Raw genomic sequence first — 19,179 nt, forward strand, 5'->3', positions numbered from 1 at the left:
GTAGAAGTTGATCACAATTTTCTGGATATTTGGGGGTTTTGTGCCAAATGAGAGTATAATCATTGAATAACTTTTATAGGTGTAGAAGTGTGTTACAGGTCTTGTTTTGGTTTGTTCCCCTCTCCCCCATGTAATTACCTTTACCTGGTAGAATATGAATTTTCCCTTAATAGAAGTTGTGGAGAAGGACCATGAACTTGTAATAGCTTGGAACACTGAACATCATACTGCCAAGCATGTGGTTTGGCACACAGAATGGCTAAAGGTAGATTGGTTTGTCTTAAAGTTGATGTTCTTTAGCTCATGCAACATGAGAAGTATTTTTCTTCAAAAGGTGTTTGGGCAGTAAGAGTGGCACAAATCTTCTCAAGCTGTGGAGGAATGGCAGAAAACATAGGCTATCAGCAGAGGTTATTGATAGAGCAAACACTTGTGATTCACAGGTGGGCTGAAGGATATTCTTTTCCATTTTGTTAAATTATCCTAATTTTTGTTGTGGTGTTTTATTAATTGTAAGAACCTTATGAAATTTTTACATATGAGCTGCATTGTGAAGTCTTAGCTCTTCTGAAGACAGCAACTACAGTGGATCTAGTTTGTGAGAGGTCAAGGTAGACAGTATAGAACACCTACCACATTCACCAGCATTCTGCTTTTCCATGGTATGATAAGTTAATACTATAAACACCAACCACCTCCAAAGCTGGTCAAATTCCTGTGCTAAAGCTGGGGGGTGGGCATAACAGACCAAGGAAATTATGGCAGTGGACTTGTTTGGTGTCTCTACTGCACAGCAGCTTTTCAGCTGTGAAGGGATGAAACATCATTGATATCAATGGAATTGCTCCCCTTTATACCAGCAGCAGTGTTAGTTCTGTGGCATGAATGTACCACGGGACTTGAGTCTTGTGGCAGATTTCTGAGAGAGTGTCTAACCAAGAGAAGTTTTGTTTAGGTTTCCCATGAAAAAAACCCACAAAACCAAAAGGGATCACTGGGGAGAACAAGTTTGCGATGTTTAGATCAGTGTATTTCCTAATAACAGCACTGACTATAGTAATAGATATTCCTCTGTTATCTGCCACATGTAGTTCAGATTGAAAGCTGTACACAAGTGTGAAAACATCCCTTTTTACAGTAGCAGTGTTTGAAGAATTTCTTCTGTGAAGAGCACTGAACTGGTAGATAACTGCTGAGGTCCTTTTGACCTAACAGGCTCTTTCACTTCCATAAAGCTGACACTAGTTAAGGGGCCTTTTCTGGGACGCTACATCAGTTGTATGAGAAAAGGAAGTGGGTCATTCCAGACATGAAATTTCATGGAAATATGTTTTGTCAGCATTAAGACATTTGAAGACCCATCTGCTGAGGGTGTGTCTGCTTCTTCTGCCATGACATCTGTTTGGAGGGAGGTGTAAAATTCCCCTTGTGATTCATGCCAGTGCTACAGAGCTGGGAAACTCCTGCTCCTTCTCTTATGTTTAGTGTCTCACCCTTAAGTGGAAGAACTGTGGTTTGCTAAGGGTTCTAGTAGAAAAGAGATTTAAACAAAAATGAGGGGAATCAAATGATAATTTATCATATTGTAGATGGTGTGAAATTTGGCTCTTAATTGTGGCACTATTAAAATGTCTAAAAATGGTTTATTTTTTACGACACCATAGAAAAGATTGTTGTGATGCATCTTTTCCAAAATGGTATAATGATTAAGAAAGTGGAAGGCAAAATGAAGGAGTTTGTTTCAGAATCATGGATACTGTGCATAGATACTATAGATTAGAATTCAAAGCTTGTTACTTAAAACTGATATTCAAAATTTCATGGTTTGGACTAGTTCATTTTCTCTTCCACTTGTGTTTCGACATTTCGTGTCCATTGGAAATTAGATGTTGAAACTAATGTTCCCAGTAATAATGCATTAAGCTGGAAAGTGCTGGATCTTTAGCATATTAAGCAATAAATACTCTGAATTTTTATTGTTGCCACATACTTTTTGATAGTCAGTCCCATAATAATATAATGTGACGCTTCAAACTGATCTGTTTGTTGTTCTAAAAGGATGAATAGGCAGATGTTGACCATGGCTGCCAGATAGAAAGGAAGATTTTCAAACATTAAATGTAATATTGAACTTGCTGCATTAAATGGTTTATATTTTGGCTAAGTAATTTATCTGTCAATTGTGATCTGTAAATCTAGTTACATTTTTTTAAAAATACTCTAAGAAAATGAAATCCTTCATTTGTAATCCTAGTGGGCAGAGGAGCAAGTCAGTCTTTTATGGTGGTGTCCTGAACACTTCAAAATGCTTCCACATCTATGCATTTTGAGGTGAATGCTGCTGTAAAATCCAGGTCACTTCAGTTGCACTGAAGCTGAAACACAGTCTCAGAGGTTTTGTTGTAATATTGAGTAATGTGTTTGGCTCTGGGGCCCCCAACATAAGAAAGATGTAGACCTGTTTGAGCAAGTCCAGAGGAGGCCACAAAGATGATCAGAGGGCTGGAGCATCTCTCCTGTGAAGACGGGCTGAGAGAGCTGGGCCTTGAGAAGAGAAGGCGCCAGGGACATCTTATAGCAGTCTTCCAGTACCTAAAGGGGGCCTACAAGAAATCTGGAGAGGGACTTTTTGTAAGGGACTTTTTGTAAGTAGTCATATTAGAAGGGGGAATGGCTTTAAACTGAAAGAGGTACTTTTAGATTAGACATTAGGAAGAAGTTTATTACTGTAAGAGTAGTAGGACATTGTCACAGGCTGCCCAGAGAAGCTGTGATTTGTGGCTGTCCCATCCCTTGCAGCGTTCAAGGCCAGATTGGATGGAGCTTGGAGCAACCTGATGTAGTGGAAGGTTTCCCTGCCATGGCAGAGGGCTTGAAATTAGATGATCTTTAAGGTCCCTTCCAATCCAAGCCATTCTATCATACTGTGATGAATCTATACTCTATGCCCACTAAGTTACAAAACTTGTTTTCCTCAAGGCATGCTTGTTTAGCGTGGATGCAGTCTTACGGTGAAATGCCAAAGTGGTGGTTTTTTTTTGTAGCATGGATCTGCCTCTATCTTAAATTTTGCAGGTTAAATAATGGGCAGATGAGGCTCAAGACAACCGCTGAGCAGATAAACATATCCTTAAAGTGATCTATTTTGTGCAATTAGAGAAAATAGAGTCCGTTTGGAATAATCTAGCTAAACTACCAAATATTCAACTTCCATTTATTTTCAGTTGTCTGTGAAGGTAAGGAGATTAGTGTTTCCTACAGAGGAATCACAGTGCTGTCTGCCTTTTAAATTGTTACAGGATATACAGTTGGGTAGGCACATCTGTAGGGCTGAAATGAGGGAACTGTCTCTCATTTGTTTTCTCCAGTCAAGCGTAAGTCTCTAATTTTAAGGACATTCTACCCTTGGCTTAGATTTGTTTATTTTGGGTTTATAGGCCCAATTTTATATACATTTTAATGAGCTATTTATGCAATTGCAGTGGTTTTAATATATGTTTAGGTTCTATGCAACTCTAAGGCAATGATGCATGAAGGGTGCATGAATTAATTATAGAATCACAGAATGGTTTGGGTTGGAAGGGACCTTAAAGACCATCTAGTTCCAAACCCCCTGCTATAGTTGAGGACACCAACCACTAGACCAGGTTGCTCCAAGCCCCATCCAACCTGGCCTCAAACACTGCCATGGATGGGACAGCCACAGCTTTTCTGGGTAACCTTTCCAGTGCCTTACCACCCTCACAGTAACAAATTTCTTCCTAAAACCTACCTCTTTCAGTTTAAAGCCATTCCTCCTTGTCATATAACTACTCTCCCTTGTAAAAAGTCCCTCTCCAGATTGCTTGTAGGCCCCTTTAGGTACTGGGAAGCTACTAAAGGGTCTCCCCTTTACCAACAGTTCAAGCTGCCGTTTCTTTCCTCGGGAGTGACTGATTTTACTGGCCCTGATGCATCCTGCAGCAGCCTGGTGCATGAATGATCTTAATGATGCCGTGGCTGTGAGCGTGGGATGAAGTTCAGGAATGGAGGAATGGTGGGAACCAGCATTTCATCCTGGATGTCGTCTGCAGAATAATTGTTCTGTACTTAGGTCACTCCCTATGGGTAAAATGAAGTAGAATGATACTAAGACTCAAGCCAGCATCTCTAATCAGCTCAGTAGCCAGATTCTTCCATGGCTATAACTGGCCAACTTGAGAACGTTTGCAAGTATTTGAAAAGTGTTGCAAGCAAACACAGATCCCGCAGCTTCTCTTGTAGGGAGCATGATGCATGGATGTTGGCTGGGCAGAAGACTTTTCAGATGCTTTTTTTTTCCTGCAGCTTTTCTAATCCTGTCATGGATTAGAAAAGATCTGCATGGGACAGTTTGGTGACTTGAGCCTTGCCACAACGCAAGGTATGACAAGGCCTTTTGATGTTCTTTATGTGTGCCTACATCCTGGACACTCATAAGGAGCTTTGTAACTCATCTCCAGACATATCTTGACTATAATAAGAGGAATAATTAAAATTCAAGTAGCAATTTGATTTTCTGACCATCTGGGATCCAGGCTGAGATGAGATACAGTACAGACCCTAAAGCTCTTAGTGAGGTAAGCTTTCTTACTCTTTTTTTGTAATTAATTTATATGGTTCTTAAATGATTTTTAAATGAGTTCATGCTCAAAACAGCTTTGAAAATCTGTGATTTGCCGGTGGGATGTGACTGCTGTTTCTGCTGCTGTGTCTCAGTCTGATTCCCAGCTGGAAAAACCAAACCTCTGTATGAGCTGGGTGCAACCTCAGCACAGTGATAAAGGAAAGCAAATGGAAATAGTTGGAAGCTTTTCTAAACACTTGTCATGGTTTAAGTGCAGTCAGTAACTCAGATCCATGCAGCCGCTCTCTCACTTCCCCCCTTCTTCCCCCCCAACTCCTAGAGAGGCGGGGAGGAAAATCGAAGGAATGTAACTCCCACAAGTTGAGATAAGAACAGTCCAGTAACTAAGGTATAACACAAATCACTACTGCTACCACCAATAATAAGGGAAATAACAAGGGAGGAGAATACAATACCACCCCTTGATACCCAGCCTGACTGAGCAGTGAACTAGCCCTTCTGGGTAACTCTCCGTTACATCCTGGGCATGACGTGCTGTGGTATGGAATACCTCTTTGGCTAGCCTGGGTCAGGTGTCCTGTCTCTGCTTCTTCCCAGCTTCCCCTCCTCCCTGGCAGAGCATAAGACTCAGAAAGTCCTTGGTCAGACAAAACATCTGAGCAGTAACGAAAAACATCAGTGTTATCAGCGCTGTTTCCAGGGCAAAAGTCAAAAACACAGCACTGCACCAGCAACTAGGAAGGATAAAAATGACTGCTACTGCTGAACCCAGGATAGCACCATTAAGAGAAAGCCTTTTCTAATATATGGACTCTTGAGAGAACAGAAAACAGGGAAGAAGAGGATACTGCATGTGCTTTATTAGCATAAACGTGAGATCACTGTGTTACTTGCTGGAAAAGAGGATGCTGAGAAGTATTGAGTGTATGAAGTTAAAGCTGATGAAAATGTAACATACAGTAGTGCTTTATGCAATATCACTTTTTAACAGGGTTTTCTTTCCCCTGGTAGAATAGCCTGGAAAGGTTGAATTGGGTTTTATTCCATTAAGGCAAGAAACTACACACTGAGATATAAAGGAGGAACTAGAGGAGTGGCAGAGCCAGAGCAGTTAGTTCTGGGCTTACCTTTGTGCTTCTACATTCTAAGTATAGCAGCAGAGGAAAGAGGACTCACAACTGCACCGATCTTTCCCAACCTGAAAGAGTGTCTCCATGGCAGGGTGCTGCCATTCCCAGGCTCATTAGACTTGTTAAGAGACAAAGCTAATGTTATGAGGTGCAGTGGTACACTGATACAAATGAGCAGGGCCCAAGTTAAGCTGGTATGGCACTTTTCCCTATGACCATGGCAGCTCATTTGGAGTTAAGGAGAGGTTATGCTAAAGCTGAGTATCAACACCAAGGTGGTTGATTTATCTCATGTCTACTTAGCTGCAGAAAGGCTCTAGTGAGTGTGGTGGAGTTAGACTTCCAAAAGCCTGTCTATGAGGACTGACAAGAATGGATTCCAGTTAGCAGGAAGGAGGAGAGGGAACCCATCCAGATGCCAGATGATGGGTTCAGCAGAAAAGGAAAGGGAGAAAGGGTATCTGTTTACGCAAATGAATTATAATCCTTTTAAGTTAGTGAACCTGGGGCAAGTGAGAAACTCTGTCTTATCTAAGGATGGATATAAGTTTTTGGCCAGGTGAGTAGTCTAATACTGACCACACCATTTTTATTCCATTAAAATCCTCTGTCTTTAATGCAAGAAGAGCAGAAGAAAGACATCCTGAGATTTTTTGGTTTTGTAGCCAACATCACAAAGCACAAAATCAGCTCTTGGCAGCCCAGCTATTAGCAGTGCTGTCCCATGCTTTGCTCCAGCGGTGAAGTTTGAAGAGCTGATGCTGCCCCAGATTGCCAGCCAAGCCCTGATTTTGGCTTCTGGCTAACCCTTTTAAAGGGCAGCCAGCTGATGTCTGCACAATGCTATCAGCTTCAGGGTCTGTTGGTCAGACAACTTATACCTTTTAGTCTCAAAAAGCTTGTGTTACTAGCAAGATTTAGGACTAAAGCAGCCAAAAGGCACTTTTTTCAGGACCACCAAAAGGTGCATTTTTCTACCAGGGGCTCCCATTATTTTTTTTTCCTGTTTGCTATTATGCCTGAGAGACACATTCAATCCTCACTTGAAGATTCACACCATGGAGGGCAGCCTGGAGTTAACCTGAGCACTTCCACCAGATGTCCTTCAGACCTGGGTTTACCAGCCTGACCTCAGCTGTTAGTATTTGCTGCTGAGAATTATCAGGCCCAAGAACAAGTACCATCACCAAAAGTCTGTTCAGAGGCTTGCATTTCAGTCCTTCTTTAGCAATTGTCTCTTAAATTGTCTGTGGATCCTGTAGGAACCATCTGAGATACTCTGGGAACCTTTATCAGATGAGGGATACCAAGATATCAGTGGGAATTGCCACCGAGGGTTTCCATACCAGCTTCTCAGCCATTTTCAGCTCATTCCCAGTCTGTGAGCCAGGAAAGTTCCTGCTCAGTTCAAGCGTGCCAGAGTGTGATTCCCAGATATCTTAGCTGTGTCCAGGGGATGCCTCATGGTAAGAGTACAGCTGTACAGCTAAGTACAGCTGAGAAGAGTGCTGGGAGAGGGGGAGGATAGGTACCAGCAGGAAGGGACCAGCAGGAAGGGACCAGCAGGACTAGACAGTTTAATTGTGAGACACTGAAGCCCTTCCCTTCTCCCTCACCTGGGCAATCAGACAGTCCCTTCAGCTTGCATCTGAGGAGCTTCTCTTCAGGGTCCCACCAGGCCCAGGAGAAATAAATAAATACATACATCTATATATGAATAAAAAAAATCCTAGCAAATGAAACAAACCAAAATCACCAGCAGAAAAACAGAATCAGTGGTAAGAAGGAGGGGTGCTTGGTTGTAAGTAGGTCACTTACAGGAGAAACTGCAAATTTTTGCTCCATAACGAATCATTTCTACCTTTGGTGCTGTTCACAGTAGAGGAGCTCCACTGATTTGGTGCTCAAATAAGAGAAAAGAGGAGGATGACATCTGAAAACAGTCTTCTACCACCTTGTGAAGGGTTGAGACAATCCCTCAGCTGAGAGTTTCAGAATGACTGGTTTTGTTGCGTGAGACCTTTGATGCCTTGAAGAACCAGGAACAGGGCTGGTTCAGTCCAAATTGCCTTGCTGCTGTATAAGAAGGACAGCACATTTGTACATTGCCTACATGAACAGAATGACAATGTCGAAAGTGCCCCTCCAGAAGGCGCCTACATACATGGGGGCACTGTTCCTTTTTTGCTCCAAGTTGGAAGTCTTTTGGGACAGTTAGGGACTGACTGAGGATATCACCTTGAGACAAGAGGAAGGGGAAATTAGCATCCCAAGAATACCAATTTATTGTAGCAGTGGTGTATGGATGCTGCCCTGGAGCTGTTGGGGTAGAGCATGACAGAGACAAATTCTGCCAAGGGGAAAGCCTGCCTACTCCTCAGCCCTCCTGTGTGGCCACTCACTCCCGTACTCTCCTTGCAAATCTTAATTTCTGATGGCTTTTCTTTCATGCTCTGCCTCACTCTGTTGGTCACTTAGTCTGAACTTCACTTTCAGCAGCATTAGAACACTTCAGCCACTGCCCTCCTTCCCATCTCTTTGTCCTACTTTACTTAATCTAGTGTCGCTCCTCACCTTTCCTGTATATTCCCAGGGGAACACGAGTTGCTGCAAAATGCCATCAGTAGTATCAGGCTGGATGTGAGGAAGATGTTTTTTACAGTGAGGAGGATAAAATGCTGGCACAGGTTGCCCAGAGAGGTGGTGGATGCACCATCCCTGGAAACATTCAAGGCCGGACTGTATGTGGTTCTGGACAACCTGATCTAGTTGAAGATGTTCCTACCTATTGCAGGGGAGTTGGAACTAGATGACCTTTATAAGGTCCCTTCCAACCCAAACTGTTCTGTGATTCTATAATACTGTGTGGATGTAGTGACTTTAATTAACTGTCTAATCTTGTGACGATTGTCATCTCTTCCCTTTCTTTCTCCCTTAGGCTTTGCTGTTCACTCTCACTCTTTCACTTATGCATTGGATTAAATCCCTTGTGACAGAGGATTGTCTTTTGTTTGTTTCGTGTGCCTATCTGTTTTAAGCATTACCTTACTGGTAATTCTGAGAGTACAAAGCACAGAGTAGTTCCTGTACCGAAACTGTACTGAGATCCTATAGCATGTTATTGGAAAAGTTTATCTTATTCCTGTGGGTGAAACTACAGATCTTCTTAACGGGAAATGAAATGACTAATAGCAACTGGCTTGTGCTGCTTATGTGACAGGCCAGCTTGTTGAGAGTGGTTTGTTGACTGATAAGATAAGGGAATGGAAAAGAGATGTTGAGAGGCCATTTCATTGAAAGTTAAACAAATCTCTTGCTCTGTAGATTGGTTGATGTCCTGCCCTAATACTTCAATTTTATTATTAATCAGAAAACCAAAATAAAATCAAAGTTCCCAAGATACAACAAAACAAAGCAAAAGTTCCCAAGGCACAACAAACTAAAACAGACTAAATAAAAATATGCTCAAAGACATGCATAATGTATTAACTGTATTTTGCTTAATTTGTAAAGAGCAAAAGAGAACAAATAACCACTGTTTTTGCCCCTTATGGGTCTTTCTCAGGGACACACTGAGCTGTTCAGTGGGGAAAAAAAATTTAAATACATTTTTTTCATAAGAGTTTTTCAGGCTGCCCTACATATTAACTATTGCGTGGTCTTGGGTTTTATTTGGAGCAGGACATTTCCATCTCTCTAATTGGAAGAAATTAATGCCACAAATAAAATAACAAATTTAAACTTGCAAGCCTGTTGTTAGCCACATGTCCTCGTTTATGAAAGTGGGTGCTACTGAGCTGTACAGAACTAACATGCATGTGGGCTGCCGGGATTGGACTTTTAAACATAGTTTCTGTGATGTACTCCTCGAAATTGCAAGTAATAATTTAGAAGCTTTTTTTTCTTCCTATTTTAGTCATAAATCCTCTTACAATGTAAGTCTGAGTAAAGTAGATTTAAAGACTGTATTTTAAAATCAAGTGGGGTTTTTTTTTGGTTGTTCTTTTGTTCGTTTCTTTTTCTTTTCTTTGAGGGGGAGTATCCTGCAGATGCTTTAGAAATTAGAGCCTTATTTCCAGTGCAGAAACAACCATTCTGGCTCAAGTGCTGTGCTTAGCCTGACTCCTGTCCACATTGTTGTGTGGTCCACACCCAGCTGTCTGGTGCTTTGTGCCAGAACTTGCTAACACAGCCATCACTTGGAAACTTGTAGGAAATATCATCAAAAGATGTCCTAAACGTAATAGCATGCATTTTCTAAAGAGATTTCATATCCTCTTCTGCACTTAAAGCGCTATATATATGCTGTGGTGCTATTGGTGGACAGAAACTGGTGGTTTTAGCAAGCTGGTTTTAAAGGTGGCAGATTCCAGGCAAACAAAACAATCCAGGTTTCCTTCCTATTCTAATTCCCACTGGATGTACACCTGGATATCTAAAGAGACAGTATGAATTTCAAACCTTTACCTGAAATGACCTTTTCAGAAATCCAGATCTATGTTTTTGCAGATTTCTAGTCAGTCAACTGTGTGTAGTGATTTCTTTTGTTGAGCTAATTCTCAAAATAGGCTCAGGCTTTCTCTGTGATCCGGAAATCCCTTTCTAATTTTTTAACAGGTTCTATATTCAAAAGCTTAAAAACCTGAATTGAAGTATTTCACTCTAACTGGAAAGCATGTATATGTATTTCAGAGAAAAGTCCCTTTTAGGCACAGGAGCTATATGTTTATGTTCAAAGCATGACCTTAATTCACATGGCCATAGTTGCCTGAGTGCAGACACTTTGTAATTTTAGTGTTTGTGCAAGCATAAGTGCTTTAAGACTTTGTTTCAATGCAGTATGATTGCTGCTCTTTAGTGTTCAATGAATACAGGCTGGTTTTGCAAAAATTCCCCATATGTAAGGCTGTCGAGATGCAAGAAGATGCCATTAGGATTTCCCCTTGGAAGGCACCTCCTAATATATGATTACTGTCTTTTAGGGGGGTTGTTTATTATTATTTCATTCAAGTTTTTCTTTGCTGAAAGCTTCTTGCCAGCAGTTGCAGGCTTCAAAATCAGTGGTAATATGGCAAAGGCAGATCCCAAATCTACCAGATCCTAATTATACTTTTGTTTCTTAAAGTCTCTGTCAGGCTGATTTCTGCCTGAAGAGCAGCTTGCTAAAATGGAAGCGAGCAGGCTGGTGGTGCGGTAGGGAAGCTGCTTGGAAAAAATGTTGACCCTTCCATCAAGGGCATCTGTCTGCTTGTTACTGCAGTGGTACAGAGTTGCAGAATCCCTCAGGTGTTCTCACTGATTCTTGCTGATAGATAGCCAGAAAGCCTCCTCTCATTGCCAGCAGAACCTGTTGCATGCCAACGGTGGCATGGCAAGACACTCACATGTCCCCTCCAGGCTTAATTATGTGACACGCGACTGGGAGTAAAAGTGGAGGTCAGCAAGAAGCTCCAGCAAATCTCCATCCCAACAATTTCTCCAGGAAGAAATAGCCTTTGGGAACCCCACAAGCACTGCTCATTCCTCTAGTCTGTAATACAAAATAAATAAATAAATAATAATAATATGTTTCCAAGTCATAGCTTTGCTTTTCTCTGAATATTCTGTGTTTTTCAGCCTTAGTTGTGCTGTTAACCTCTTCCAACCACAAACATTACTTTGTGGCCCCAGTCCCATCAGGTTATTTTAAATAAATACAAACATGTCAAGTGGTTCTACGCCTGCTAGAAACAGTTTGCAACTGTTTTTAAAGTCATGGACCTTGATTTTAGAGAAGGCAGTTCAGTCCAAATGATGATCTGACACAGTCAGTGCATAAATTTTGATGGGTCAAGGACAAGAATTTATCATAAGTATATCTTTATAAGAAACCAGTATCAAAAGAAATCAGAATAACCCTTTTGCAAGAGAGGGCAAAGTTAAAGTGCAGTACTAAAAAAAGAGAGTAAGTTTGTATAACTCATTAACATCTGACATTTTAATGCCTTCCTTCCAGGAAAAGGAAAGAAGTGGGCGATGTTTCTGATCTAGAGGGACTTGTTGAAAGCCTTGTCCACATAGTAAATCCATGTTGGCAGAAGAGTATCCATGACAGAGAGTTACTCATCTGAATATTATTTTAAATATTAACTAGAATTTGTATTTCATATGCAGATTTCTCATATCATTGCACTGATCTTGAACTTTTGCCAGCTGCTCCAGTACTTTGAACACTATTCCTGACATAAGAGCTTCTTTCCTTCTCTTTCTTTTCCTCTGTTAAAAAAAGAAGAAACCCAAGTTTTGCTTTCCATTGCTTCTTATGATCTGCTCAGTATGAACTCAAATCATGCTGCTGTTTCCACCATACAAGACTTATATTAATGCAAAGTTGCCTTTTTGTTAGTTGAGCCAGCATTTGCAGTCTTTATAAAAGCATTCTCTTCCAGGCTGTTGTTTTCTCTAGACTTCCTGCTGCTGTTGTGTCTCAGGCAGACTTCATGGTGTTATTTCTAAAATGCTGAGGGAGCTACTCACAAAGGTGGTAGATGCATCACAATTTGTCCTCCCACATGCATGCGACACTTCCTTTCTGGTATCACTTGGACATTCTTCCCTCCTGTTGTCAGTGGTCTCATTTGTAGGTATATGGAGTGTTGTGTATTGGAAATGAAGCTTTGCAGGAGAATGAATGGTTTATTTGAAGAATACCATTGGTCTGGATAGAAGATACGAATATGTAATTTCTTAACATAGACTGAATGGATTTCAGTCTTATTCTTCCCTTCTGCTCCCCTGCAGTCAGCTGGTTTATACCACTTTTGGCCCATCTTACAGTCATCTCGTGTTGGTGTTATACAGCGTTTAATCACACTACATTGATATTAGAAAAATCTGTTTTTGCGTGATACAGTTACTTATTATGCTATAATGGCACATTACTGCTGGTTTTATTCGTTAGGATCAGTGTTAATTTAAACTCAGTTGTAGCTGCTTCATACTAATATTCAAGTAGTTATGTACTCTGAAATATTATGGTGCTCTCTAACTTTCTCCCCTCATTTCTGTGCAGTCTCACTCAGCTGGTTGGTCTGTCTTCCATGTGTGCCTGCTATTGCTCTGGGCTCAGGTGGCCAACTCTCACCTCCTTATTTCAGTCCTAGTCCACTCATAGCAAAAAATCTGTATATTTTGCTCACAGTTGGGCACACATTTCTAGGGCATTTTGTTCTAGCTCTGTGCTCTGCAGCCTCCTGGATGCTTTCAGCTAGAACTAGCTTAGCTAGGGAAGTGATTATTGTCCCCCATTGACCCTAAGCAACCTGCTTTGAGCAACAGGTTGGACCAGATGACCCCCAAGGGTCCCTTCCAATGTAAATTATTCTAGACAATCTTATCCTCAGAGGGGAAGAGTAGGTTATATGGATAGGAAGCTCTGGGAATCAGTCTCCAGAGAAACAGAATTTGGGATGAATGGAATCATTGAACAGCCAAGGTAGAAAGAGACCTTGAAAGACTATCTGCCTAACTTTTCATGGGAAAGAGAGCCTGGATGAGTCTATCTAGCACCTTGTCCAATTGCATCTTGAAAACCTTCACTGATGAAGACTTCTACCACCTCCCTGGGGAGGTTGTTCCAGTGGCTGATTGTTCTCACTGTAAAAAAATTGTTTCCTATATCGGTATGAAATTTCTGCTGGTGCAGTTTGTACCTGTTGCCCTTTGCCTTTTCCATGTGGCTCCTCATGAAGCCAGAACCTCCATCCTCTTTCAGCCACCCTTTAAGTACTGGAATATTGTGATGAGGCCCTCCTGAGCCTTCTTTTCTCCAGGGTGAAGAGACGCAATGGCTAAATAAAACTCCCCTCTGGATTTTCGTAATCACTGGCACTGAAAGGAAGGAGAGCAAGATGGCTTTCAGGGAGGTGAAGGACAAGAACCAGAACTCTAGCCAGTTCCTTTTCTATTTTTGGAGGACTTGGAGAGGAATTGAGGCACAGGATACTACTGTTGACCTGTGGTTTGTCCAGGACACAGGTAATAAACAAATGAGATGGAGCACTGGCTCACTCCCCTACGTGGGGCAGTAAGCAGGATCTTGAACAAGGCACTCACACCTAGGCAGGGCTGCTAGACTTCCTTTGCTCCGTGCCAACCTGCCTGCCTTCAGTCCTGGGGAACCCCCAGGCTGCTGGCAGCGCAGCAAGGAGGCTGGTGAGTATCATTGCATTAGCCTTTGGTAAAGGCTGTTAGTATTTTGTGCTGTGACATGTACCTGGTATTTATTGCTTTTTCCCTGGGTTGCATGTTGCCATCTTAGATGAATGTGAGCCAGTTTCCAAATCCTGCCCTTCCTCTTTCCCTCCAGCTATAAAATCCGGCTGTATTCAGCAAGTATAAAAGCGCTGACCTACAGAGCCCATGACAGCCACCTGCAGTCCCTTGCCCCCCTGCTTTCTGGTTTCCCTTGCTCATTTTTCAGTTGAAGCAGTTCCACTCTGATGCTCAAAATGGGGACTGTGCTTCTCAGTGCAGAAACTTGCTGCCCCTGCCATCAGTCATGCAAGGAGTTCACGTGCCAGCTGCACCAGGTTAGGTAAAGAATGACTTGTACCATAGAAGAGTGTAGTGAGAGCCAGCTAGTCCATAATTCAGTTTTCAAGTCTGTAACAGGTTTTGCTCAAGCAAATAATTAATTCCATTCAGCATTTCGCATTTGTTATGAGCAGTAATTGCAGTAAGGCACTGTTCAGCAGTGTAAATCCTAGGAAGTCCTTATTTCTAAGTATAAATCTTACTGTGGCATCTTCTGATCAGTAGAACAGGTCTTTTGATGTCTGTTCAGACATCCTTTGTATTACAACTGCCTGGGGAAGAGTAAACAAAGCACTAGACTGCCCAGATGAATATTCGCCTTCACCTCCTTTCCTCATGCAGCAAACTGTCCCTAAATTGCGGTTCATTGATATCTTCACCCTATGGCCCCCTTCCCACAACAGGTCCCTGGGTAGAGGAATCACAGAGTAGTCAAACATGCAGAGGAATATCAATCCAGATTGCCCTCTGCAGTAAACATAAGTCTGGCTTACATCGTCCAGGTGCTGGAGAAGCTGGAGAAGAGCTACTAACTCCCAGATTCTGTGCTTTGGAAGTCAGTAGGAGAAGTAGAGGAAAAGAGACCTATGATGTGCCGAAGTGGAAACAGGCTCCGTTCCTGGCATTGTAGAATTGTGGGTGAAAAATACATATTTTTTGCAATGAAAAACTGAACAATAAATAGCATCTGTATTTTTCCTTGCCTTTTGGCTATCTCACATGAAAGGTCCAGACCCATCAAGACACCACCGTTTGTGAATAGCTGGCATGGCTTAATTATGTGACACAGAATTACTGGGAGTGAAAGTCTTAATTTTGAGAGCTTTTAATTTCCCCCTTTACATATTGTTCTTGCACTATAAAAAGGCATCATCTGCTGCTTTTAAAATGTACTGTAAGCTGTAAGACTTGCATAACAAAAGCTACATTAAGTTAATCAGCCTCTTCAGATCAGTAGGTTATGGCACTGAAACTGGCTGTTCATGAAAGCACAACTTCCTCAGCTTTAGAAACCCATGAAAGCACACAAATCACTCAAAACAAACCCACACAGAAATCACCTCCCCTTCCCACTTCTGCCCTTCTGTGGGAAAAACCTTTCACTGTCCCCAGTTTCTCCCTAGAGTGAAATCACATCCACCACCCAATATAAAATTAATATAGGTATATAGAGCATGTTGAGCAAACAGTGACGCATCCCCAGTTGTGAAATTAACACCACCACTCCCTCTCCCATCCCTCCCCCCCCCCCCCCCCCCCCCCCCAGTCTGTTTAAAATTAATAAAGGAAGACAGAGCACATAAAACCGACACAGGAAAGTATAAAGCCCCACGTGTAGTGCCCACTGAGGCTGGGCACTGTGAAGGAGCTGCTGTGCTGGAATAAGCAGCTCTAAGCATTAGGCAAAGCACGTGTTGGAAATGACGGTTCCCTTTCTTGGCCAGGTTCAGGAGGACTCCCTGGCACAAATCCACCTGGCAGTGTGCCTGGTGGATTTGTCACTCGGGAGTGAGCATTGCTTGCATTATTTGTTGTGTTCTTTTGCCATTCCCTTCTTCCTGCAGGTGATATGCAGGATAAAAGATGCTGTTACTATCAGAGGCTTGCTCAGCTGCATCTTGCCTTCCGCTTGCCTTATGCCCTTCCTCTCCCAAAAGCACACTTAGCTGTCATTGGCATGCAGTTATGGGACTGTAGAAATGTTCTGTGATCTGAATAGCCAGCCAAAGGCTTCATTGGCTATGGTGAGGGACCAGGGACTCCTGGAGCAAGGGAATGCAGATACTATGAATGTCCATGGCATTAATCCACTTCTGCAAACTGCTGTGTTTTAGTATAGAAAATAGATGACAGTGACCAAATATTGCCTTGGGTAAATCTACATGAACAGTTACCTGTTTGTTGGGTACATCTTTACGAAATGTAAGTCTGGCATGGAAGTCAAGTACCAGGAAGATGGGCTCTAGCAAATGTCCTACTGTGATTAAATATAACCTTTTCTACTCAAAGTGATCAGTAACCTCTTCTTGACCGATACATGCTACATCTGTATCCTTCAGGGCCATCCAGACCCCCTCCACAAGTGCAAGCCATTGGTCTGGCTGCAGGAACTTCACACAACCAATTGGGAGCAGTTGGAAACTGTCAGTTTTCAAAGTTATTATGGCTGCACGTTTCTGGAGAGATCAGAGTTGTCTCGTATTGTGTGCTGGCTTCAGGTTAAGCTGTTCATTATCGCTCTGATGTTCTGCAGACACTGCCGGTTACCCCCAGGTTTGCAGTACTAGCTTCTCCCACCAGTTAATGTGTATTTTATGAGCCCAGAGATGATGCTGCGGAGAGTGGAGCTGTGCCAAGAAGAGTTGTTCCTGCTTGTCTTCATCCTTATCTTTATTTCTTTTTTGTACTTGCAGTAGCTGAAGCAGGGGGAATGCTGTGATTGTGGCAACAAAAAAGCAGCCCAAATTGCTGTGTATCATGATGGCTGGTGTGCAAATTTACAGCTGCCTGGGAGCAATGTGTCAACCACGTGTCTTAGGCTCCTCATATACCAACTTGCTTCTGAGAGGAAAAGCAGTACTCTGTGATGTTCTGTTAGAGCTCTCAAATGGTATTGTCTGCCCTGAAAGTGGAATCTGTTTGGAGATGGGCTTGCAAAGAATCCAGAGATTTTTCAAATTTGATCCCCATGGTGGGATCAAATCCATCACCCTTGTATCCTGTGAGACAGACCCACAGTGTCCTCCACCTGGCAGCACCTCAGTGAGTGCTAAACCATGAATTTCAGAACCATATTTTGTAAGCAATGCCTTACACCTAGCTTAAAGGTGAACTTTTCATTCGGATGAGGTGGTTGTGTGTTAGGTAGGATGAAGCTGTACCAACAAAACATCTTCCTTCTAAGAAAATCCTTTCCTGTAGGCAAGTCTTTAGTCATCTCCGTAACCTTTGTCATCCTCGCCTCCCTGGGGAATCTTCTCTGTGACCTTTGCTATTCTACCAAGCGTCTCATAAATTATTGTTCTTTTAAATGGCACTTAGCCTGTCGTAGTGGCTGCTAGCCTTGAAGATTTGCAGTCCACCCTGTAATTTTGAGAGGAAAAAAAAAATGGTTGTGACAGAAGAAATATTGTACTTTACGATAAAACTACTTTTGTGTTTCATTTTCCACTCAAGTCATTCATATCCCTGTCACTAACCTCATTCAGGTCAAGGGCTTGAGGCAGAGAATGGGCATAATATTTTTGGTCAGACTGATACATCTGAATATTACAAACATCTGTAATTTTGAAATTGAAATGAGTGTTGTGTTAAATCCTCAGGCAAATAATATTAAACCATAATATATTACTGAAGTTTGCATTTCTTTTGGCAATACAGACCAAGGCACTTTTGGCTGGTTATTCCAGACATTAATGAATCTGCTCACACAAAAGGAGCTGCTCCTTATGGCTGCAGATTGGATCCCAGATTCTGTGAACTTCATAGGAAATTCTGTGGGCCAAGTAGTTGAAATAATAAAGAAAAAATTAATCAGGCACACATTAAATGTGAAGCATGGAAGAAAGCATCTGCAGCACTCAGTGGACGTCTGGGTAGCGTACTTGCAGTGCTGTTTTGCCAGCTTACATCTGGAGTGGTTGATCAGAAGAGAACAGATGCTAGTGTGAAATAGGGCATCATAGCAGCAGGGCATCAGAACAGAGGCATTTCCCTTTTTCTGTTTTTTCTTGAAGTAATACCTATTCTTTTTTATACACACCAATTATGAAAATGGTAGCCAAGTCTGAAATGTGAATGCATGTATTGTGACAAGCCAATACTCCTAAAGGGCATCAAGGCAAAAACTAGCATAACTAGGAAGCTTCAGAGAAGCTGTCATTTTGCAGTACGCGCTGAGTATCCTGTAACAGACATAGTGACTATTTTTTGTTAAGATTATGATTTTCTTTCCCTTGCTTTATTTTTGTATTTTAGTAGAGATGTTACTGAATGCCTTCTTGGTGGCAAATGCCCAGAAGTGGAGATGCTAATTCAGGGGAGTTTCATCAGTCATTTCAAAGCAGAGGTCACATAGATAAGAAAAATGAACAGTACACAGTATGTGAAGCAGTGACATTCAACGAGTCCTTGTCACTAGCAGCCATTAGCATGCAAGCCTACTGTTATATTTCAGTGCTTTATGTGCTTTTCTTGACCAGGCAGGGAGCCTTTGGAGCACTGTAGCAGTTAATACCATACAAGTTATTGTTTCTTTCTTGAATGCCTTATATTTTTAGTACCATTTAGATGCTTCTCTGCCCCCTTGTGCTTCTAAAATTTTAAAGAGAACCAAAGAATGCATAATTTATATGTGTCCCAGAGGTAATGGAGTGACTCAATGATATCTGTGAAGGGGATGATTTTAAATTTCATGTCTTATGCAAGAGGTGATTTTTATATGAAAACTGCAAAAATTGGCCTCGGGGATAGCCAGATAATTATCCTTACAACAACGGGTGTGGATTCCAAGGGGATTATAGCAGAAAGCTTTATTTTCTTGTGTATCATCATCCCTTGTGTATCATGGTTGTCATAGTCGAAAACATAGCAACTGATAGATCTCGGGGAATTTAACTTGTATTTTGACTTAGAATAGCACATGCAGGAGGTGTGAAAAGACAGGTTTGCTTTGACTCTGTTGGAGAATTCATGCAAGACGTGAGGCATTTGTTTACTGCTGAAATTCCTTCCTTCAGTTAAAGGAAAAAACAATTGTTTACCAGTGTTGGGCAGAACCCATCAGTACATGCTTTGTCACACAGCACAGTTCCACTAGACTGTTTCTGCTTTCATTTACCAAAAGCCTAGAAGTGCCATGGCTAGAAA

The 19,179-nt window shown here is 41.9% G+C and overlaps 1 protein-coding gene across 1 annotated transcript in view; it reads left to right on the forward strand.

Moving 5' to 3' along the window:
- Positions 1-19,179, forward strand: part of ENOX1 (ecto-NOX disulfide-thiol exchanger 1) — a 364,764-nt gene that overhangs the window by 94,762 nt on the left and 250,823 nt on the right. The window lies entirely within an intron of this gene.

Source organism: Melopsittacus undulatus, chromosome 2 (genome assembly GCF_012275295.1).
Source record: "Melopsittacus undulatus isolate bMelUnd1 chromosome 2, bMelUnd1.mat.Z, whole genome shotgun sequence".
Taxonomy (NCBI): domain Eukaryota; kingdom Metazoa; phylum Chordata; class Aves; order Psittaciformes; family Psittaculidae; genus Melopsittacus; species Melopsittacus undulatus.